Source organism: Callorhinus ursinus, unplaced genomic scaffold (assembly GCF_003265705.2).
Source record: "Callorhinus ursinus isolate GAN/ISIS: 27379988/994484 unplaced genomic scaffold, GSC_fseal_2.0 scaffold12, whole genome shotgun sequence".
NCBI classification, from domain to species: Eukaryota; Metazoa; Chordata; class Mammalia; order Carnivora; family Otariidae; genus Callorhinus; species Callorhinus ursinus.
In genome coordinates, this window is record NW_027397074.1 from 82,268,595 (window position 1) to 82,290,886 (window position 22,292).

Genomic DNA, 22,292 nt, shown 5'->3' on the forward strand with positions numbered 1-22,292 from the left:
TTTTTTATTTCTTGAAATACATGTGACATAACGAAGAAGGAAAGAAAAACTAATTGCGAACTTGTACAGGTATGAAAAATTTCAAGTATATGAAAGGAAGACTCAGGATTAAAAGAATTGAGAAAATAAAATTAGTTTACTTGAAAAGGAGTTGTAACAACATTTGATTTCAGAAGAACTGGCCCATCAAATAAAACACAAAATATGTATTTAAAGGAAATAATGCAAATAATTAAGATTACAAAATTAGCATTACTTTAAAAGTTTATGTGGGATTTATATTTATTTTTTTTAAGTTTTATCAATGTGTAAGAAATTTAAGACAGAACAAATGTTTTGTACATGATTTGCATTAAATTGCCATTAACTAAATGATGCCTATTGATTTATTAGAGCTCTACGTAAAAGAGAAATTCGTAGCTTATCAATGTCTTAGAAAAATCACTTACTTCATTAAAAAATCTTCACTGAACCTCTTTCTTTTTTAAATTTGTTTATTTTCCTTGTACCTCAGGTATAGACTATTGAATAAATCATAATTTTTATTATAACACAAAATGTGATTCCTGTTTATTGTTTTAGTTTACTTTATACTCTGTCAGTTGAAAGGCTCCCAAATTATTTTGTCTTGGCTGTCAGCATTATCTAAGTTTTTCTGAATTTAGTTACTGTGGTGTCAGTGAGTAAGGAATATTGCTTTCTAAAGTGGCATTTTAATGTGTTTGTTATGGGGCATCTGATGTTAATCATCATCTCTATTCCCCTCCATGAAAGCTATAATAAAATCTGTATCACTTTCTTAGGCTTAAAACAAGTTAATTTACTTGAAAGGAGTTAAAAGAACTTGCCAAACATCGGTCTTTCTTGATGAGTGTAAAAAAGAGCTAGTATATGCAGAGGAAAGTGAGACTTTAAAAGATTAAGTACACTTTCAAGGTCACAGAACCAGGAACTGGCAGACTTGGGGCTCCAATAAAGAATTCCAAAGTCCATATTTTGAACCAGTTTTTAGGGTTTTGTTTTGTTTCACATCACATTAACGGTGCGTTCTTTGTTTTTCCATGTATGTTGTGTGATATTCATTATGTAACAATATCATAATTTTTCAATTGAAATATTTTATTTTCAGTTTTTGTATAAATGTGGCTAGAATTAGAAAGACTGAACAAAATTATAATTTTTAATAATTGTAAAACTGTTCCTTTCAGAATGGTCTCCTATAGATTTTGCATACTCTTTCCCACAAAGCTGTAATTGATTTAAAAAAGTTGAAGCCAATTCTTAAATAATTAACTTTTTAGTCTGTGTCCGTATGCCTTTTGTTGTCATAAATATGTAAAATCTCCAATCTTTCAAAGGAGGTTTGATTTTTACAAATGAATCTAGAACTCATTAAGAACAGATATGGTAAATGAAATCTATAATCAAAATGAATAATAAATTGTTTTTTTTCTTCAAAACTACTTCATCATCATTAGAACATGGTTAACTCCTATAATGCCATAAAGAGTGTGTAGAATCTGTAAAATGTCTATAAAACTGTCCTCATGTTTGAGGGACTAATTATAAATAATGACAACTGGTATCAAAGAAAAAAATCTACATAATCTCAGACTTTTGATAAATGTAATTCTCTCATGTGAGAAGTATTTTAATAATTTATGATGTTTGCATTTTATTTTCAAATTTTAGTTGAATTACACTGTGCATAATTTAATGTTTTTCCCAAATTCAGTTTTTTCTCCAAATCCTTGAAAGATCAAGACAAATGTCTAATCTCTACTAATTCTCAAATTTTCTGACAAATTCATCCAATAAATACTCTTCATGTTAATTTTTTCTTTGACATCAGTGTTTTTATTTAAATTTATTTTTTTAAAGATATTATTTATTTGTTTGAGAGTGAGCAAGAGAGAGCAGGAGCGAGGGGGAGGGGCAAAGGGAGAGGGAGAAGCAGACTCCTTGCTGAGCAGGGAGCCCAATGCAGGGCTTGAGCCTAGGACCCTGGGATCATGACCTGAGCCAAAGGCAGAACTTTCTCAAACTAACAATTCATTGGAATGCATCAAATAGCTGACCCCTTCAAAAATTTCATTGGTTTTAGGAATAATTATCACTTCATATATAAGTGAGGAATTTTCCCTTATCTTCTGAAGTTTTTCTTTTTCTTTGCCAATCAGATACTTTTTACTTAATTTTGTTCTCTATAAGCTTTGTGCAGGTCTATGGGTATATTCCATTAAAAGAAATTAAACTTTACACCAATCTAGTATTACTTTTTCATCTAAAGTTCTTCTATACCAGAATCAGTAGAGAACCTCCACAAATTATCACATCTTCCCTTTATCACTTGCATCTTTGTCTTCACACTTTGACATTTTTCTGCTTACTATTGAAGAACATCCCTGTGCTCAGCGAATGCTCAGTCCCTTCTTTGCTCCCTTATAAGGCACTATAGCCCAAGTCCTCCCTCTCAGTCTCTCTAGTGGAAAATTCTGTCGGCATATACACATTTTTTGCTTTATTTTTCAGTAGGCACACATTGTAACCATGAAGTCACCTCATCTTCAAAATCATAACAACCAAAACGTGCTTGACTCCAATCTTAGGGCAGATATTTTCTATTTCTCTGGAACATCTACAGCAAAACTCTTCAAAAGACTCCTTGGTACTTAGCATTTTAATTCTTCCTCTTTCATTTGAAAAAAAAAATCACCTTTATTAGGCTTTTATCTTCAGCTTTCTACAAAACTGTTCTTGTCAATGCCACAGGTATTAACACTTCCGCCTTATTGGTAAGTTCAATACTGAATTCTCCGTTCTCATCTTTCTTGACCCATCAGCAGGTCTTGATGTGGTTGGACATTTCTTCACCCTTGAAACAACTTCTGCATGAGGCTTCAGATAGTGCTTGATCTCGATTTCCCTGCTTCGGAATGGATCACTCCTTATGCTTTTCCTGGTGTCCTTAGCCTCAAATTGTTGAAATGCCATAATTCTCAATCTTTGGGTCTCTTCTCTATCTACATTCATGGACTCCATACAGTTTTGTTTTTAAAATCATGCATAGGTTGATGATTTTTCAAATTTATATCTCTGCTCCTGACCTCTCTTGAAAAGTCCAGACTTATATCCCAGCTGCTTACAAGATATCGCCACTTACAGAGATACCTAATAGGCATTTTATTATTAAAATGTTCAAATCCAAGATCTTTGTTCTTTAAAAATCTGCCCCATTCACGGTGTTTGCCATATTGATTCATAGCAGCTCCATCCCTTCTGTTCTTCAGGTTGTAAATATCCACATTCAAACCATCCTTTCTCTACCCTGAGTAGGTAGCTGCCACTTAGCCCCTCCACTGCTACCATCCTGGACCGACACATGACCATCTCTTGCCCATGATATTTCCATCCTCTCCACGGTAATCCTCCTGACACGTCTCATTTCACTCTGTGTTCAAAACAGCAGTGACTGATTCTTCATACACTAAGTGTTAGATCGTGTCCTGCTTTTCTGAAAACTTCCCAGTGGCTTTCTGTTACACTCAAAGTAAAAGCCAAAGCCCTCTCAGTGAAAACACAATAAAGTTACTCAAGATTTGAGTAAAAATAGTACCCATGTGAGAAATATGAAAGTCTGGCATCAATTAACGTGAAAAGAGATGCTAGAATACCTGGAGAATAATATATGTGAACATTGTAATGCAGGGTCAGTGAACAGCTGGTTCTCCATTTTTATGCTGAACACTACTAATTGGAATGAATTTAAAATTTAGCAAAGACTCTATTTGAACTCCTAAGTGTAGATTGTTAAGGGAGGAAGACAAGCATTCTTTCTAAGTGGCTGTGTGGAGTTGTGCCTAACTGAGATGGACTTTGATTATGGATGAGAAAGCTCATTTAAGAGTAAAAGCCAAGGGCACCTGGGTGGCTCAGTCAGTTAAGCCTCTTGCCTTCAGCTCAGGTCATGATCTCAGAGTCCTGGGAGCGAGTCCCCCATCAGGCTCCCTACTCAGTGGGGAGCCTGCTTCTCCCTTTCCCTCTGCTGCTCCCCCTGCTTGTGTTCCTCCGCCCCCCCCCCCCTCCCTCTCCAAGTAAGATAAATAAAATCTTAAAAAAAAAAAAAAAAGAGTAAAATCCAAAGCCCTCACAGTGACCTACATGTTCTGCCGTCCTGGGCCCCCTCTGATGACATCTTGCAGTACTCTGACACAGTCACTCAACTCTGCCCAGGAGGGATTTCTAACTATTCCTCAAACATATTTCTGCTCCATTTGCTGTTTCCTCTGCCTAGATTACCTTTCCCACTGCTTTCTGCACGAAGACTTCCCTCAACCCCTTCACGACCTTGCTCAAATATCATCACTTAAGTGGTGTATTCCCAGGCGGATATTTAAAAAACTCTGTGGGGCGCCTGGGTGGTGCAGTCGGTTAAACGCCTGCTGTTGTTTTCCCCTCAGGTCATGATTTCAGGGTTATGGGATCGAGCCCCATGTCCAGCAGCACACTCAGTGGAGAATCTGCTTGAGATTCTCTCTCTCTCCCCCACTGTCTCTGCCCCTCCCCCTGGCACTTTCTCTCTCCCTCCCTCTCTCTCCAATAAATAAATAAATCTTAATAAATGAATAAATATATAAGTAAAATTGCTAGCCCCCTGCGCATTCCTCTGCCACCATGACTTTACCCATTCTCTACTCTAGGTTTATTTAGCTTTTCCCCACCTCCAAAGTGTATATGTTTTAATTATATATGTATTATCTATCTAGCCCCCATTAGTTTATGAGATCCATTAGGCAGGAACTTTTATGTTTTATCTACTAGTACATATCTATTGCTTAAGACATTAAGTCTCATATATTAAATTCTAAATAAATATGTGTTGAATGAGTTTATATTGATCATTTGTTTTAGTGCCTATGTGAAGAATATGCAGAGGTTTATTTACCAAACTGCTGACAACTAACTGGCAACCCTAAAAAGTCTTTCTGCAAAAATATGTTTCTTTTCATAGTTACAGTCCACACAGAAACTTAGTATCCGCTTTCCTCTAGAATATTCTTGTGAATTGTTGTGTGCAAGGATGAAAATTCATTAATCAGTTTAACCATTTTTGCATATTTTCACTAAACATGTGGGCTGGGTTTCAGGTATTCATTCTACAGGTACTTAGCACACTATTTTGCTGTGATAATTCTGGCAGATTCTTTGCTGTCTTATAAGATTTTATCAAAATTTTCTGATTCTGTCTTCCCACTGAGACATTTTGAAATTTCCTTACATTACAACTAAGCATGGCAATCTAACTGATCAGCAATCTGCATGTCAACAGTAGATGATATGCTCATACACCTAAAAAAATTTTTAGCTGCATTGGGGTAGAAGAATGTATTGCAACCTGTTAGGTTATTATTACTTATTTAAATAATTATAATAATAAAATGATACGCTCTTCTATAGGACAGTTATACTTACTGGTGTCTATGAATGAGAAAATATATACCAACAGAAAGTTTATTTAAATTGATTTATAATTTAAATTATACTTGATTAATTGCAAAGCCAACTGCATGTATTTAAGACATGGCTATCATAATTGGTAATATTTATTCACATTAGCTATCTTGTGCTAAACCCTTTACATATACTGCTACTTTCAGTTGAGGAAATTGACTTTGGCCTAGAAGTTCAGTAACTAGCCCAGGATAATGCAGCTAGTAATGGTGGAACCAGAATATGGACTCACATATGTCTCCAAAGTCCTGACTTCAAACCATCCCGGAGAGAGAAAGTCAAGGGGAGGGAAGATTGGCTACCACCTAGTAGCCCGGTGCTGTGACCCTAGATCAGGTGAGAATATTTGTGAAAAATACTCATTCTTGGGGCATCTGGGTGGCTCAGTTTGTTAAGTGTCTGCCTTCAGCTCAGATCATGATCTCAAGGTCCTGGGATCGAGCCCTGCATCGGGCTCCCTGCTCCGTGGGGAGTCTGCTTCTCCCTCTCCCTCTGCTGCTCCCCTGCTTGTGGTCTCTCACTTGCTTGCTCTCTGACAAAAAAATAAAATCTTTAAAAAAAAATACTCTTTCTTAAGGTAAGTTCTCATGCTGGTTGAGGCATAATTACATGTAGTACAATAACCCTGCACCGTTTGCACATTTAGATGGCTGTCCTCACAGAGGAAAGATTGATGCTACAGGTCAGAGAAACCTGTTCTTGTCTGGTTTTTGCCACCCACCAGTTATGTAACCTTGGACCAAAGACGTATGGCTGTAAGTTTTAGATTATACGTATAGAAATAAGTATAATGTTCCCAGCTTGATCTACTTCTCAGGGCTTTCTAGATTTAAGTGAAACTGTACTTTATAATATCTAAATATACAGCATTCTAATTGTTAATATCATTGTAGCATAGGTATATTTCATTCTTCAGTTCATATTTTGTTAGTCTTTTAAGGAATCACATGATGTTCTTATATTGAGTGGGCAACCTGGTCTCTTTCTTAACAGATTCAATTCAGATCATTAAGGAGAAAGAAATTGAGCTGTGCCTTTGGGCATATTCTGGCCAAGTAAAAAGTGGCATGATTTCAGTGGGGTAAGGAGGAAAATATGAGACACATCAGTGGCATAAATTTATATTTGGAAAGAAAGGATCCATGGAATGGTGTAGTTAGCAGGACTGGCAATAGTCACGGTCTACGGAGTTGACTGTATGTGGAAATTTTGTTGCATATTCAACCGTACAGTATAAACTGGGTCTCAGAGGACATGTGTGATTTCTAAAAATAAGTACAGTCAGAATGCACTTGTAGTTTTAAAATGTTTTCCTGCTTTGTTCAAATTCCATATACATCAAAACAAATAAGCCTTGTCAACCCTGTGTTTTCTTTATCCACTCTTCAATTCTTCTTTACTTACAAAGAAATCAGGATGTAGTTTACATTGCAAACTTAAACAAGATGATAATTTAAATATACAAAAGCTTGATTTAAGCAATAGCCAAGTACATAGAAATTTATTTTTGTTTAATAGATTTATGTCTAATTAGCTGACCAATGGGGGGTAATGTTAATAGTGCCAGATAACTGAAGTAAATGTTATTTAACAGCATGGGGTTCCAATAACACAGGAGCAACCTTCTAGGCATTATATCATCCAAGCCCAGGAAGTGCCCCCATGGTGGCAGCCCTGCATTATTTAAAATCAGTTCATCATGTCCCTCATGAGGATTGGCCACCTTTCAAAACCCTCTCTGGTCATGAGCTATTTGTGCCTGCTTTGTGATAATAAATCTCTCCTGTAATCTCTAAAACTCATGCAGACAATGTCCAGAGATTCCATAAGAAGAGAATGCAGAAGAATTCTGCTCCCTGTTTAATCTCTAATTAAATAAAATTAGATTGTATAATTACATTAGTGTACAGTGTCCATGATACCTTTATCAAACATCTTCATTTTACAGTGTATTTCTTGTTGTCTTATTCAGGCAGGGTTTTTGACATTTTTGTAACATTTTACATTTAATAGAAACTATATACATTAAATTTTTATTGTATCTTACATAAGATACCCCTACAGAAATTTACATAGGTTAGAAGCAAGATGGATGGTTAAAGAAGGCCCAGTCCTATGGGCTATTCTCAGAGTCAGGGTCCACTGGGAGGAGGGGTTCAGACTACCCAATTAGGTGAGAGGTGAAGACAGGCTAAAACACAAGCACTGGGTTCCATCAATATCCCAAGGGTGCACATCTCCTACCTAAACGCCTATGTGGATTTGTTCCAAGACTTGGGAATTCCCATTACAAAGATGTCTCTCTCCTGAGGCACAGTCCCAAATACTTGCTCAATCCCAGCAGCTCTGGCAGGAATCACCTGTCTTTCTCTTCCTTGTGTAGAGTGGGAAGACATCTGCGACACATAGACACTATTGATCCCTTCTCCCAAAATTTGGTTCATGATTGACTATATCAATCAGTAATCCAGACAACATAGTCTGAGTTGTCCTTCAGTGAGAGATAGTCATAAATACTTGTTGAAAGAATGGAAAATTCAAATCCTCCAAAGTCATATGGTTCCCAAAACAAGCTATCAACTGACAGAAGAAATGGCTTCCCATTTGCAGTAGACACTCTACTTTGAGGCAGTGGTTAGGAGGCTTTTTCAGAATTTGGGACCTCTGTGATCTGCACCCATCTCCAGCCATCTGTCTCTGGCCCAGAATATCCATTGGACCTTCAGCAATTTCTTTGACTGAATGATCTTCAAGGGTTAGTGAAGGATCAAAAGGCAAGGGTGAAGGAGGGTACTGCATACCGTCACCCACAACGTCTAAGTCCTACTCGGGCTTAGACATCTGAGGAGGCAACTTGCAGTTGGCAGTGGGCAGCTGGCATCCTCAGAGAGCCTTACAGGAACTGGTTTGTTGCGGGGTACCTCTTCAGACCCTTGGCAGCATTTGAAAAGAACTTGATTCGTGTCCTGACAAATACGGGTAAGGTAGTGTCTGGTCATTGGAAGAGACTGATTGGAATGACAGACATCATCCACAAAGGCCAAGCACCTCTGACTGAAACAAATTGTATGAGCCCATTGGGCAGCACCATCTGTGGCCAGTATTCGGCATTCCTTCAGCTGCCTATGTAATAAGGCTTCCCCCTCCATAGTGCTGATGATACTGTGGGCGACATTTTAGATGCTTAAGTTTTCTTGTTCTTTGGCCAAAAGTCCCTTTGGACCAGTCAAGGGACTACTACCTAGAGCCTCATGTTCCACTTTGTGATTATGTAAAAAAAAACATGCTGAAGTCAATTAAACTGGTCGATATACAAAGATTGCAAACAAATTAGCTTCTCACGCATAATCAGGGCAACTTTTGCTGGTGTGTAGACACCAGCATGTCCAGAATTCACCTGACTTCACTGTGGCTACTTTCTGGAGACTGAGACCCCAGCTCTGTCTTAGCATAAGAGCTCAGCTGGCCCAAGAGTGTCTCACCCATAGGCCCGGAACTGGTCTTCTTCATATGAGCGTGAAATGCCAGGGCATTCCTATGGGCATGTTCAGCACCGAAAGACACCCCATCACTCTTCTCAAGTTTTGGAGCAGCACTGGGAGATCTTTTTCCATTCTTCATCAGTATATAAGTACACTGCCTGAAGGGTGCGTTCTTGTCTCAAGGATATGCTTGAGACAAGTTTGCAAGCACGGGTGATGAGTGAATGAACAAGACAGGGTCTCCTGGGACCTTGGGCACTGGGGTGATCCTCCCCCGATTGGTTGGCAAGATGTGGAATGGAATCCTGTTCATACCAAAACCTCTGCCACTGCCCTGCGCTACACCGCTAGCCCTCTGGCTGTGCTAGCCACTTCTTTCTTGGATGCAGTTAGTTGGTTTTAACTCTTGGGCATGTTGTTGGTAGAGGGGCAAACAGAAATACATGTTCATCAAACTAGTACTCTTTCCACTTTTTTTCATTCTCCCTTTGGGTTTCTTGAGTTCTCTATTTTTTATGAGCGTTGCTTTCATCTTTGTACAGTGCAGTGACAAAGGAATATCAATGTCCTTGCTCTTATAGCAAGTCAATAATTAGTCTCCTAACTGTATATTTCAAACAAGAGAAATGACCCTTTCTAGCTGAAAGTCTCAATCGAGGAGACATATGCCCGTAAACACAAACATAGGAACATACACACACACATTACAGAATTTTGTAAAATTAAATGATATTTTATTTTCTGGGCAGCTCTATCCATTGACATCAGATGGATTATGTCTCAAAGTCTACATTCTTGTTTGAAAACCTTCCACAGGAGATTCTGGGATTATACTCTGAGTTTATAATTCTAACAGTCTATGCATTTAGAATGCAAATTCCTGACATCTAACTGATAAGATACTGGTTACCAACTTTAGCCTGGAGCTGACAGAGCCTTGAAACTCTATCTCCCTATTTCATCTCCCCATGCTTACTAATTAATAGCCGCAAGGTTTCACCAGACATAACCAGCCTCTTTCTTTGAGGTATGAAGAGATGCTCACTTCCTGATCCCAGCTCTGACAAGAGGAACATTCTGTATCAGAAACATTTACGTGAAAAAAAGAAAGTACTAAGAGAGGGGGAATGAATGGGAGGCCCGAATGAGCCAGGTCATAAAACAATAAATTAAATATATCTAATGCCAGATTATTCCAAAAACAATTATAACTGTGAATTTAGAAACTATGCATTAAGGAGTTGAAGGACATAATTGTTTTATTTTTAGGTGTTTGGATAACTTCAATAGTAGCTACCTTTAAAGAAATGAACTACTGACAGTTGATACAAAGTGTGTTCTTTGACCTCTAATTTGCAAAAAAAAAAAAAAGATGAAATAATTATTAAGATAGGAAAATACGCAAAATGGGTGAATATGCCAATTTCATTTTATTATTTCATTTATTTTATCCAAACTGCATAATAAGAGATTCTCTATAGAGTTTGTACGTGGGACTGAAATCAGTGTTTTTTTTTTTTTAAGATTTTATTTATTTATTTGACAGAGAGAGAGAGAGAGAGAGAGAGCACAAGTAGGCAGAGAGGCAGGCAGAGGGAGAAGGAGAAGCAGGCACTCTGCTGAGCAGGGAGCCCGATGCAGGACCCCATCCCAGGACCCTGGGATCATGACCTGAGCTGAAGGCAGCCGCTTAACCAACTGAGCCACCCAGGCACCCTAAAATCAGTGTTTCATACACATCGATTCCTATGGATTTTCAACTTTACTAGGTCTTGTCAAGTCTCTCCTCCCTTCGAACACATGCACACACACACACACACACACACACACACACACACACTTCTTAAAAAAAAATTACTTTCAGTTTTACCTTAAACTCCTAAACATAACAACTTGGGAGCCCACTGTAAGTGACATTTCTTTAGGTCACTGCTTATGGTTACAGCTTCTGCACAGAAAATTATTCTGCCATGTTTTCCCTCAGCTCATCAAGCACAGCTTCCTGTCTTGCAAAAACAAATGCAGTGATGGAGGTCATTATAACAGCTTGTTCAATGTAAACAAAACTGAGTTTTTTAGAATACCATTTGAGGGGCTCCTGGGTGGCTCAGTCGTTAAGCGTCTGCCTTCAGCTCAGGTCATGGTCCTGGGATCCTGGGATCGAGCCCCGCATCGGGCTCCCTGCTCAGCAGGGAGTCTGCTTCTCCCTCTCCCACTCCCCTTGTTTGTGTTCCCTCTCTCGCTGTGTCTCTCTGTCAAATAAATAAATAAATCTTAAAAAAATAATAGAATACCATTTGACTAAAGATCAGACGCTTGGGCTCAGTCTGGGAAAAAGAATAATATTGACGGGTTACAGACCTGTGGAGTCTAATGAAAGAAAGATCAAAAGAAATCATTACAGCTGGATTATGAATGTTGAGAAAAGATAGTATTAATGTGTACAGAGTTTTAATAACAGCAAGCTAAAGATTGTTGATTAGAATTCATTATTTTATAGAGTATTATCAGCCTTAAAAGAATGGCCTTTTTTCATACCCCCCCAAAAAAAGAGACAACCTTAAATAATGATGCCTCAACTGAACTCTAAACTGGTACTGAACTGCAAGTGATTGTAGGTTAAAAAACAGACCCTACCAATGCGTGAAAGGAAGACAGTGGTTTATCCTCCTTTCTCCTTCGGTGATGGGGCCAGTGTGGTAGCTGCTGATGTTTCCTCAGGTGAGGAAAATCAGGTGCTTTATACATCACCTCAGTGAGATAGTTCCAACTGGGGCTGTGAGTTACTGGATCTTGTCTGGGAAGCAGCTGCTGTTATTTATCTTTTGTTGTGGTTGATTTCAATTAAAAAGACTACTTTATGGTAGAAGAAAGCTGTGGTCCCATTTATTCTGATTATATTACATGCAGAATTCTAGGATCAGAAGAAGGACCCCATAATTTAGAACAAACAGGAATTTGCAGAAGTGAATGTGTGAGGCTGGGCACAGGGCTAGTGAATTCAGCACAAGGCAAAGAGACACCATGGATGGTAGGTGAAGGGTTTCAGGTGGTTATTATGGGTAGTTGAGGGAAATTTCTCAAGGTTTTTAAAGCTTTCTCATCTGTACTCAAGGAAAAATATGAAGACTGTGACCAAGTTACTTCCATTTCCGAGACCTCAGTCATCTCATCTGTGGAAGTGAGCTGGGGTGCCATGATGCCTAAGGTCTTCCCAACTTAAATGTGCTCTAATTCCAACTCTGGAATTATTTTGTAACCCCAGAGCATTCTAATGAATAAACAACGTGTTATCCTTTATCACCTTAGAGCAAATTCTTGTTCACTGGTGGGTTGCCAGAGCTCATCACAATTGCCACAAAACTGAATGTTAACACAGCTACAGAGTTTTATATATGTCTTGTAGAATTATTAAAAAACCGTAAGGTCTCCATGAACAGCCCCATATTTCTTTCATTAAAATATTTTGAAATTATGGGGTCTGATAAATAATAACATCAATTTTGTTATAAAGTAAGCACATATAAGTATTCCCAGGGACTTGGCAAGAGATATTCTATATAAATGTTTGTGTGTTTGTGCCCGTACACACACACACACGTGTGAGCATTTGAAGTCATACAGCAGTGGTATAAATCGTGATGACATCAGAAACAAACTCACTGACTTCAGTACTCTTCCCCCTCATCCAGAATAAAGGACTACAGTCCAACTGATCTCTTTGATTGACACATCTGAAAAGATCTCTCCCTGCTTAAAGGTTCCAAATTATCTTAGGATAAAATGCCAAACTCTTAACATGAAACAAAAGGCTGCTCAGTAGTAGAGGCACATTAACTCCTGTAGGCTCTATGTCCACCTTTCCCTCCCTAACACAATCTCAGTTCCAGCCATTCTGATCTACTTTAAAATGCCTGAATTCTCTATTTCCTTTCCAGTGTTAGCCTTTGTAGGGCCCATCTCCCTTGACAGAAATACCCTTCCTCTGCTTCCTTGACAGCCAACTCCTTCTCTTGCTTCAGGTTTCAGCTGGGTAAATTTGACTTTCCCTGAAGGAGATTATAATCATTTCATAATATCAGTTCTGTCTCTGACAATGGGGAAAGAGCCTAAGACTTTAAGTAATTAATTCATATTTATTGAACACCTGCTACTACTGTGTAAAAATACCACAGGTGACATAAATATGAACAAAATGCAGAACGCTGTTGAGAGGTGATGTGTGGAATATGTACACATAATAGGACAAATGCAGAATGCTACGTGGGAAATCCAAGTACTTTGGTGATGTAGAAAACAAGGTGACCACACTTTGTTGAATTTGGAAAACAACTTAATCTGATGTTATTCTTTTTTTTTAAGATTTTATTTATTTATTCGAGAGAGAGAGAATGAGAGATAGAGAGCATGAGAGGGGGGAGGGTCAGAGGGAGAAGCAGACTCCCTGCTGAGCAGGGAGCCCGATGTGGGACTCGATCCCGGGACTCCAGGATCATGACCTGAGCCGAAGGCAGTCGCTTAACCAACTGAGCCACCCAGGCGCCCAATCTGATGTTATTCTAAGAGTTTAAAAACTCCATTGGCCCAGAGGAACTTCAGCTATGAAAGGTCCCTCCGTCTAATCTTGGGTGATTGCCTAAGGTTCAGGTGAGTGGGTCTTAGACCGCCGAATTCCAATCAGAACCGTTCCATTGGTTTTCTGTGGCTTTTAGAACGTTTGAAAGCCACAGGAGTTTTCTACTGGAATAATAGTATATTATGACATTAATAGATATCCTCAAGTTGAATTTTGCTCTCAAGAACATTGGTGGATAACAAATCCACAATCTCTATAGCAGAACTTGTTCCCCAAGTCACTGAAGCAAAATAGTGATTCATCAGTTCACGGCCATGTGTGATATCGAGGCACTTCAGGACACCTCACACTTGCCAGGTGCATTCATTATTCTTCCTTCTTTGCTTTTAATAGAATTTCACAGAAAGAGTATTTATTGGAAATTACTATACAGCACTGTTAACATTTTAGAATGAGTCAGTGTCCTATGTTAATTGCAAATGTGTCAATATGACAGCAGGAATTCTGATTTTTGAAGCTTAAGAACTACAAACTCCCAAAATACCTGTGGAAGAAAAATGACATCTTCACTACAGTCGTTTTTGTTTTTGTTTTTGTTTTTTACCTGAATACGTGTTTTAGCATGTGATTTAAGCTACTTTTCATTTCTGTCTTAATCCTGCTTTGTTGTGAGCTAAAACCAAGCATACTTCTCTAGGATTCAAGTGTTCACTATATGAGGTAAATTAACTCTTCCAGGGCTCGAGGGTACCAATTAATGCCCCAGAGGAGGTAAATTACTAACTGGTACCCTGCTGCTCTGAAAAGACTGAATTTGCCTCAAATGGTGTGCTTGCTCTCTGTTAAAGAGTAGATTACTCCCAGTGGTTCTCTCTATAGGACAGCATCCATCTTTATATGGGAAATTAGATTCCATCTGATCGACTGGATAGGTCTTCCCAAATGTGTCATATGATAGTCATGATTAGATTACCAGAAGCTATAAATGCCGGTAATGAAAGCTTGACAAGTCAGTGAGTAAATATAAGGACATGGAACAGAATATTTGGAATATTTAAAATGTTTAAAGTTTTGTAAGCATAGTGAGAACAAGATATTTGATTGTTATTATTAAGGTGGAACCTTCTGTCATTATTTAGAAGCATTGTGTAATGTGGTATTACAGAAACGTGTAACTAAATGGTGTTCCTCCTTTTCTTCCATGTTAAAAATATAGAAATAGAGATGCAGAAGTGCAGAAAATTTTTCACTTTCGCATCCTTTGCCCATGGATTTTTAATGTTGTTTGAATACTCGCAGTGCTTTAGAAGATGATTTTTCAGTGAGTCTATTAGAAAGTTTTCCTTTGTACTGAGGTAAAAACAACCTTCCTGTCTCTTCATTTGTTCATTATTGCACAGGTAGTTGTGAGTGCTTAGTAAGTCTGAGACACTGCACAGTGAAGGGAAAGGCAGAATTCTGCATTCTTGAACCGTATGCTCTAACCAAGAAGAACAAAATCAAAACCATGGACATTCAATTGTGATAGGTGATACGAAGAAAATGAAAGAAAGTCCAAGGTATAAAATCATTAGTGTAGGGAAAGGGCAGGGGCAACCGTAGATATGTAACCATGGAACATTGTAGAAGAATAAGAAGCCATGCTTCCATGTAATGCTAGGAGTGGGGCACGGGGAATATGAATTGAGGTGCAGGGAAGAGCTGGTGTCACACTGCCCACAGCCTTATGAGCTAACATAAGGGAGCTGAATGTAATGCTAAGTTCAGTGGAAGAATGATTTTAGGTAGGTGAGTGAATCATCTAAATTAGTGTAAAAATAGCAATGATATTAAGTTTACATAGCACTTACTGTGTGCCAGACACATTAAGGACTCAACACTTTTTAATATTTCTAATAATGCTATGAAGTAGAATTAAAGTGAGGCACAGAGTCTTTTCATGATGTCCAGAGTTGTGTAGCTAGTAAAACTGCAGAACTAGAGTTTAACCTGAGCAGCATATGCCCCAACTAGCAACTACCTATGTTTTTCTAGCTAGCTAGCTAGCTACATCTATCAACTTTTATAAGTTGTACATAAGCAGCATTAAACCATGCTTCAATGCATGAGAGTAGATGAGATGTTTTAGGGACTGAGTTTTGGGAAAAGACCCAGGACTGAGCCATGTGTGATCCTGGCAGTGCACACTGAGTAGAAAGACGAAACTAGCAAAGGACACTGAAAATCAATGAGCCAGTAATAGGGGGGCACTGCTGATGGAGAAGTGATAGGGAACCAAGGGGAGTGTCCTAAGATGAAATGGCGGTCAGTTCTGCTTCACGCTGTAGAGAACTGAGTTAGACATCTGTGCTGGATTATGACACGAAATCGTTGATGACCATGAAAGACAGGTTTTCATGAAGAAGTCTAAAAACAAAAAGGCTGATAGATGAGAGTAAGAGTGAAAGAAATAAAGTCAAGATAGAATGTATGGACAGCTGTTTAGAATTCTGTGGTGATAGAAGAGAAATACCTGGAGAGAGACTGGGTCAGGTAGAACACACATACACATACACATACGTGGGTAAGGAAAGAGCAAGGGAGCATATGCATCTGCTGATAAGAGAAAAGGGAGCCTTTGAGCATGCAGAAGAAGAAACAATATTGATATATAAGTTTCTTTGAGGAGCCAAAGCAAGAGAGGATTCAGGGTAGAAACGGGAGGTTCGGCATTTGCTGGAGGAGGGACTTTACTTGTTGAGCGTATGTGAGAAAAGATGTGGACTTCTTGCTCTGCATTTGGAAAAAGGCAAATAATGAGAAATATTTAATACTGCTTATATTGTCCCCCCCATGCTAAATGCTTTACGTATGTTATTTCAGTTAATTCTCAGAAAACTCTTCTCAGAAAATTATCAGAAAAATATTTTTAACTTTTAATTAACAGCTGATGGAACTGAGACTCACAGGAATTAAGTGACTTGCCCCAAATCACAAATCCACTAATTACTAGAGCTAAAAATCTGAAGGCAAACAGCCTGTCTCCAAAATCTGATTCTAGAGCTAGAAATTTACTTAGTTATTCACTAGTAAGTGAGTGATGAGACTCGGAGAGCCAAACCAGCCTTCCCGAGCATATGCACCTGCTTGCTGAGAGGGCTCTGTGTTCTTCCACTCTACCTAATTCTCTGGTTTGAGAGGAAGGAGGCATTTTAAAATAAAAATATGTGACTGTTTATCATGAACTTCATTCACTGAAAATGTAGTGGAATTTGGGCTGGAAACTGTAAGGATTAAAATCCTAAGAATCAGATATAATTGTTTTTCAAGACAGGAAAAAAAATAAGTCAAAGAACTCTTCATATCACTGGTATAAATTTTCCTAATGAGAACTCCATGTATATACAATTAGTTTAAAAAAAAAGAATTTTCCAAGTGCCTGATTAACTTTTAATCAGGATCTAAGATGATTAGACACAGTCTGATTATGTAAGAAAAAAAAATGCAGTGAAAGACAATGTTCTGCTCTATTGTACACGTGCACTACATAAGCAATTTAAGAGGAAGTTCAGTTCTTCATTTAAAATCTCATCAAAATTAGCAGTGGCAATTTTTCAAAGGTTGTATGTATATTTGTTAATATTTTTTCCTGTATCACAGAGAGAGATTTCAAATTTTTATATTTTTTCTAATAATTTGAATGGCTATTGCACTTATAAACTCTTATTATACAATGCTAAGAGGATTTTTAAATTTCATATTTCAAGGAAACTATATGTTTTCCATTCAATCTTATTATTCATTGTATAGTTTCAGTCTACTTATATAAATATAGCATCCTAAAGATTTTTTGCTTGTTTATTTTTCCCAACTCTCTTATGCACCACTTAATATGTACATTTTTTACTCTAGTCCATGATGTCCACATGGACAGCAAACAGACCTCACAGGTGCAACCTAACAGCATCTCAAAACAGATCCTGCAGACTGTGCATCTCTCTAAAGAGACTCTGAATGTCCCATGGGATCACCCTCCTGTCCCTCAAAATGGTGGTCAACTTGTTAATACAGCTTGTCTTGGTCTTCCTTCTTCCTTTCATTCCTTCATTCCTCACACAGGCTCCCCAGGATGGCTTTCCCAAATAAACTAAGTGCATGGCCCAGGCTAAGACACTGGCAAGAATTAAATTTCTATCTGCAAAAGCATAAAGAGAAGGTACACGTGTCTTTATGTTTCACATCCATATGCCAAAATAAATCTTACTTTGTTAAAACATTCACACACAATTTTGTTTGAGTGTTTTTCAACTACTGGTCTGGTTTGTGTTTCTTTTTTTTTTAAGATTTTATTTACTTATTCATGAGAGACAGACAGACAGAGAGAGAGGGAGAGGCAGAGGGAGAAGCAGGCTCCCAAGGAGCAGGGAGCCCGATGTAGGACTCGATCCCAGGATCCTGGGATCATGACCTGAGCCGAAGGCAGACGCTTAACCATTTGAGCCACCCAGGTGCCCTGGTTTGTGTTTCTATAAGATAAATGTTTTAGGTTGTTGAAGATCTAGGAATTTACCTCATTCTTCAAGATGAACTACAATATGAACTATATATAATATGGTAACATGAGTCAGTTATGTTTTATTGTTTAAAGTGATCACATGACCGGGGCACCTGGGTGGCTCAGTCATTAAGCATCTGCCTTCAGCTTGGGTCATGGTCCCAGGGTCCTGGGATCGAGCCCCGCATTGGGCTCCCTGCTCAGCCAGAGGCCTGCTTCTCCCTCTCCCACTCTCCCTGCTTGTGTTCCCTCTCTTGCTGTCTCTCTATCAAATAAATAAATAAAATCTTTAAAAAAAAATAAATGATCACATGACCTAAAAGATAATGAAATCTTGCCATTTGCAACAACATAGAGGGACCTAGAGAGTGTAGTGCTAAGTGAAATAAGTCAGCAGAGAAAGACAAATACCATATGATTTCACTCATATGTAGAATTTGTGAAACAAAACAAACAAAGAGACAAAGACAAACAAAAAACCAGACTCTTTTTTTGTTGTTTCAAGTTTTTATTTAAGTTCTAGTTAATTAACATGTAGTGTAATATTGGTTTCAGGAGTAGAATTTAGTGATTCATCACTTACGTATAACACCCAGTGCTCATCACAACAAATGCCCTCCTTAATCCCCATCACCCATTTAGCCCGTCCCCTACCCACCTCCCCTCTAGCAACCCTCAGTTTGTTCTCTGTACTTAAAAGACTCTTATGGTTTGCCTCCCTGTCTTTTTCCCCCTTCCCCTGTGTTCATCTGTTTTGTTTCTTAAATTCCACATATGAGTGAAATCATATGGTATTTGTCTTCCTCTGACCAACTTGTTTCGCTTAGTATAATACACTAGCTCCATCTACGTTGTTGCAAATGACAAGATTTCATTCTTTTTGATGGCTGAGTAATACTTCATTGTGTGTGTGTGTGTGTGTGTGTGTGTACACCACATCTTCTTTAACCATTCATCAATTGATGGACATTTGGGCTCTTTCCATAATTTGGCTATTGTTGAAAAAGCAGACTCTTAAATACAGAGAATGAACTGGTGGTTGCGAGAGGGAAGGTGGGTGAGGGATGTGTGAAATAGATAAAGGAGATTATGAGTACATTTATCATGATGGGCACTGAGTAGTGTATAGAATTGTTGAATCACTATATTGTAGACCTGAAACTAATATGACACTGTATGTGAATTACACTTCAATAAAATTTTTTTAAAGATAAACATAAAAATCAATCAGTCCCATGCCCAATTACGATCCCTTTTTATGAGCCTTTTTTTGATGCCTGACATTTGACATGAAAAAATGTCAATTTAATCGTCCAACATTAAATCAAATGGGCTGTTCTCATCAGAAGTAGAAATGAAAGGAAGCTTGCAAAATAATTGTTTTGTTGGGCTAAGAATAAACATATCCTGGGAATGACTTAGTCGTCACCCTATACTACCTGCTAAATATCTGCATGTGCTTCTCCCTGTGCTGAGTACCCAGGAAGTAAATTCCTGATTATACTAAGTGAAAGAATTCTTATGGTCTACATTATGCTGTACTTTAATGGGAGAATTAACACTGATGCTGTCTCTAAGAATGTAGATTTTTTTTTATTTTTGCTTCAATTTTCTTTTCATCATAAAATTGATGAACTATGACCCAGAGGATGGATAGAGAAACATAGATACAGATGTGGATATAGATAGATAGATAGATGATAGATAGATAGATAGATAGATAGATAGATATTTGCATATTCTGCTAGATTTAATCTTTTTCTCATCCTCTGTGATACAGTAAGATTTAGAGCTGAAAATTTTCTTTTTTCTATTTTCTATTTTTTGACAGAGAGAGAGAGAGAGTGTGTGTGTGTGTGTGTGTGTGTGTGTGTGTGTGTGTGTGTGCCGGTGGGGGTGCAGAGGGAGAGAGAAAATTTCAAGCAGATTTCATGCTGACTGCAGAGCCCAATGTGGGACTCGATCTCACAACCCCAAGATCATGACCTGAGCTGAAATCAAGAGTCGGCTTCTTAAGTGACTGAGCCACCCAGGAGCCCCAAGAGCTGAGAATTTTTCTTAAAATAGTATTTATCCATAATATCAATATAATTTTTTATAAATACCAGAATAATGAATTCACTTAGATTTTTGTAATGTATTTCTGATATTTTTTTCTGAAAGGTTAAGTTATTAATACCCAGAAAAACCATATATCTGGACAAGATAAGTTAGTTGCTCTGAATCCACAGGAAAGGAAGCTTATATCACATTACCATTTAGACAACAATTTGGGAAGCAAACATACAGGTGCCATTAAAACCTCAAAGAAAATTCCTCTACAAAAGGAATTTTTGACATCAGATGATGGGCCCAAGAAGACCAAAGGGATTTGGGATGTGTGCTCAAAATCGGCCTTTCATGTGTGTTTATGTATTCAGCTTGCCCATCCATCAAAAGCTCCACCTGTCTTGGAGCTATCGCCCATCATTTATTTATCTGCAGAGAGACTAGAATCTGAATTGATCTTTATTTCAGTCGTGTCCTGAATGTAAAAATTGTGAAAAGCAACTCGGAGTCATTACACATCCTTTTTCTAAGAGAGAAGTTGTACTTCACAGGGATCTGGAGCCTTGAAGCTCAGATCTACTTTTGGAGAATAACATAAAATTCATTGCAACCCCCCTGCTCCACTTTTAGACTGGTGTGGACATTTTGTCAGGTCTAATCATGAAACTAAACCTGACATAAGCTTTCTCAATTTTATCATTCCTTGAAAGACTATAGTTATTTAAAACGTATCAAGTGTTTAGAAAGAGAGGCTTTAAAAACTATCAGTTAAACTGTAACATTGTACCAGACCCAAATAACAACCACCAGGATGTTCCCACGTCTGCCAGTATTTTGAAGGAGAGTGCATGATTTCTTCCTTCAGCCGAGGAGATCAACTGGCAATGATGACTAGTAGCGGTTGCTCACATTTATGGTGTTTGCTGTATGTCCGACATTGTGCTACATGAATTATCTAACTTAGTCTTTGTGAAAATGCCATGGATAATTATTATTAAACCTATTTTAGGTTAAGTAACCTACTCACTCAATTTGGAAGTGGCAGAGCCAGTGTGGTTAAACATTTCATTCCATGCCTGTATGATGTAGAAAACGAACAAACGTGTAAGCCTTTGGTATATTTATATACTAAAAAAACTCTTTAATGTAAGAACTTAAAAGGCTGTACATGAAACGGATTGTAAATGAAGCAATGTATGGTGGAAGGGAGAGATGGATAAGGTCTTCAGTCTCAGGAAGCTTGCAGTTTACTAGTGGGGATAAAGCAAGCATACACACGTCCATAATAAAACTATTCGTATCTATAGAGGCTAAACATTTTGCACAGTTCTTTCAAGCCTTTTAATTTTATTTCATTCTATCAAACGTTTTCATCACTAAGCTATCTATATGCCTCAGTCTCTTCTATACATGGCTCCATTGCCTTCCTAGCCCTCTCAGAAATTCATTAGAACTTTAAGACTAAGACATTTTGATTACATGTTCCTTCTTAGTACTAATGCAAGTTTATATATAATACGTAGGAATATATAAAAATGATTATTTCAACGCTCATCATATGATGAATAAAATGCATTTTCCATAAGCTTACAATTCAGTATTATCTAAACATTGGCTTAGTGCTGGCCTTTAAAGGGAGCAGAGTAGGCACCTCCTGGCCAAAGTCCCCTACTACCACTTTCTCTCACCCTTTTTTCTGTCATATGATGAGTAAGAAAGGTCTCTTCTTCCTTAAAGGCTATACCTCCCATTTCTTCTCTGAATTCTCTCCTGCTTTTTGTTCTCAGGTATGTCTATATATTAGATATTACTTTCTCTTCTTTTTTTAAAGATTTATTTATTTGGGAGAGAGAGAGTGAGTGGGGGGAGGGGCAGAGGGAGAGGGAGAGAGAGAATCTCAAGCAGACTCCCTGCTGAGCAAGCAGCCTGATGTGGGGCTTGACCCGATGACCCTGAGATCAGGACCTGAGCCAAAATCAAGAGTTAGGCACTTAACCGAATGAGCCACCCAGGCGCCCCAGTTTTCTCTTCCAATCTCCAGTCACTTCCTGTTCCTCATGCTTACACGTGGTTGGGCTCATGTGTGTGCGTGTGCGTGCGTGCGTGTGTATTCTCTCTTGGCCCCATGCTTACACGTGGT

General features: G+C 38.2%; 1 protein-coding gene and 1 pseudogene across 1 annotated transcript in view; one reads left to right on the forward strand and one right to left on the reverse strand.

The window, feature by feature from the left end:
- The window catches only part of CNTNAP2 (contactin associated protein 2), a 2,027,980-nt gene that overhangs the window by 207,898 nt on the left and 1,797,790 nt on the right, over window positions 1-22,292 (forward strand). The gene's annotated exons all lie outside the window — the stretch shown is intronic.
- LOC112810873 (KAT8 regulatory NSL complex subunit 2 pseudogene) lies at window positions 7,967-9,306 on the reverse strand (annotated as a pseudogene).